General features: G+C 39.2%; 1 non-coding gene across 1 annotated transcript; it reads right to left on the bottom strand.

Annotated features, from left to right (window-relative positions):
- Positions 1–1,833: 1,833 nt before the first annotated feature.
- Trnav-cac lies at positions 1,834–1,905 on the bottom strand. The gene has a single exon. It is a non-coding gene; the product is annotated as a tRNA-Val (tRNA).
- Positions 1,906–2,964: the final 1,059 nt, after the last annotated feature.

The raw sequence follows: 2,964 nt of genomic DNA, 5'->3' as shown, positions 1-2,964 counted from the left end.
TAGAAGAAAGACAGCATTAAAAAGATTCTCAAACCTTGTGATGTCGACCGCAGATTTAATCTAAGAGAAAAAACTAAGAATTTTCAATTCATATTCTAGATAAACAAATAAGAATATCATCACCCGATGTTAATTCGAACTAAACTCGAAATGCAGAGCTGAAAGTACCATATCATAACTACCATATCAAACTAAAGAGAAAAGCAAAGAAACAAAATTCCAGAAGTAAACAAAAGTTGATTTAGAAGTTAAAGAAAAGGATTAGAAAATCAAACCAAATTTTCATCATTAATTCAAGAAGCAAGCAGACTAAATACGATGTTAAGAAAAAGTAACCCCCCCAATAAAAACAGTAATCTAATCGCTACTTGTGACAAAACAGACGACAAGCAGAGACCAATAATTTTTCAGCACAAATTCTCGAAGAAAAAAAAAAGAACTGGATCTGATGTCTACACACACACACACACACACACACACACACACATATGGGAGAGAAAAGAAAGGAAATAAAAGGAAGAGGAGTGGAAGAGCTTACTTTGGTTCCATTGTGACGAATACAGTTGATGACTTGATAGAAAACGAGATTATTAAAGAGAAAATTATGTATAACTGAAAATAGATTAGACTGATAGAAATGAAGGGATGAGAGAGAGAGAGAGAGAGAGAGAGAGAGAGAGAGAGAGAGAGAGAGAGAGAGAGAGTTTGGCTTCTCCTCCCTCCATTCTTCCCTCAATTTCTACCCTTCCATCCTTCCTCCTGCCTCATTTCCTTCCCTTCCTGCTCTACTCCTTACTCATGAGTGTTTTTTTTCGCCTCTCTCTCTCTCTCTCTCTCTCTCTCTCTCTCTGAATAATCGTCATCTCGTGATATTTTTTTATTATTAAATATTTAGGTAATACTATTATGATTATTATTATTATTATTATTATTATTATTATTATTATTATTATTATTATTATTATTATTATTATTATTATTATTATTATTATTATTATTATTATTATTATTATTATTATTATTATTATTATTATTATTATTATTATTATTATTATTATTATTATTTTCTCCATCATCACCATCTTGTCCTCTTCGTTTCATCCACCCCTTTTCTTCTCTATTTTAGTATTCTCTTCTCTCCTCATCCTCTTCCTCCTCTTCTTCCTTTTCCTCCTCCTCCTCCTCCTCCTCCTCCTCCTCGTGTTCCTCTCTTCAGGGAAACAATAAGACAGAGTGTACAGTATTCACCCAAGCAAAACCTTCCGCCGAAATAATGTTGATTTATGACTAAACTTCAACAGAAACCAGCTTCTCCCTTGTCCCTCCTTCCCTCCCTCCCCTCCTGCACTCCCTCCCCCTCTTTCTTCTTCCTTTGCTCATTTTCTCCTTCCTATCTTCCTTCCTTCCTTCATTCATTCATTTTTTCATCCATTCCTTCCTTTCTTTCCTTCTATATTTTTCTGCCTTCTTTGCAATAAAATTAAGAAATAGAGATAGGAAGGAAGAAAGGAAGAAAAATGCTAGAAATGGATGAAAAAAAGAAAGCAGAAAGAGAAGAGCATGGGAGGAAGGGCAGAAAGTGTGTGTGTGTGTGTGTGTGTGTGTGTGTTTGTGTGTGTGTTTGTAATTCACCTCGGTCGTCTGCTGGTCATCCAGCCAGTCTTCCCCATTACGGAGCGAGCTCAGAGTTCATAGACCGATCTTCGGGTAGGACCGAGACCACAACACACTCCACACACCGGAAAACGAGGCCACAACCCCTCGAGTTACATCCCGTACCTATTTACTGCTAGATGAACAGGGACTACACATTAAGAGGCTTGCCCATTTGCCTCACCGCGCCGGGATTCGAACCCGGGCCTCTCGATTGTGAGTCGAGCGTGCTAACCACTACACTACGCGGTGTGTGTGTGTGTGTGTGTGTGTGTGTGTGTGTAAGATAAACAGTGAAGAGTAAAGTAGTAATTCCCAATGGTCATCTTTTCCAACAGTCATACGAGTACTTTAGCGAAGGTCTAATGGTGCAATTTTACGAGTAATCTCCTTCCAGTCACTCTTATGTTCCTGCTCGTTGCATGATTCAGAAATGTCGGAAAAGATTGTAGTGTTGTCCCGGCGAGCACAGCAGCACTGGTCTGTCATTTCATCGAGGGACGTCTTGTGTGTGGTAGTTCAGATAGATGAAAAGTGAAGGATTTTTTTTTTTTATTGTATTTGTTGTTCTTTCTTCCCTCAAAAAGATAAAAACAGTTGAAGGACAGGAGTTTACTTAGCGAAAATGAGATTGAAATACATACCATAGTTTGTAACCCATTGAGTATATTAAATTGTGGCTGCCGTGGTGCAGTGGAACCATGTGTGTTTTGGGGTCCGAGGGGTCTCCAAGAGCACGGGTTCGAATCCTGTCCACGGTCCACAGTCCTCACTCGGGGCAACGGTTTCTTAGCGGGTGGGCTTTGAGATAGGAGGTACCCTAAAAAGTATCCCCTTTAGCCCATAAATTCCCGTGAAAAGTCCACATGGTATAAATAAAATAAATAATATATTAATGAAAATCGATTTACTATGCATTTCAGAGGGCGTGGGGCGTTATTTTTCGCATATGAATATTTTCCAAACAAATAGTTGAATCAGAATGATATTTTGGCACAGCTTCTTTCACACCCTACTGTAAGTTTTGACACTGTTGTATATTGCCAGATGTGTTTGATTAAGGTGTTTACTCTTGTCACTTAAAGTCAAAGGCCACATAGCCAACTCAGCGGAGCAGTGAATCAAACAAGGGAAGCGTGACGGAGCTGTGACGTCCACTCATCAGGTATCTCCACACTCCTGTCTGCCCCTACCCTCCACCACTCACACTCACCCCTTCTCTCTCTCTCTCTCTCTCTCTCTCTCTCTCTCTCTCTCTCTCTCTCTCTCTCTCTCTCTGGACAAAATCAATGATATACATAAACAAGAACT

This window comes from Portunus trituberculatus, chromosome 32 (assembly GCF_017591435.1).
Source record: "Portunus trituberculatus isolate SZX2019 chromosome 32, ASM1759143v1, whole genome shotgun sequence".
In the NCBI taxonomy this organism is placed as follows: domain Eukaryota; kingdom Metazoa; phylum Arthropoda; class Malacostraca; order Decapoda; family Portunidae; genus Portunus; species Portunus trituberculatus.
The sequence above is the reverse complement of the archived record's forward strand: the minus strand, read 5'-3'. Positions and strand labels throughout refer to the sequence as shown.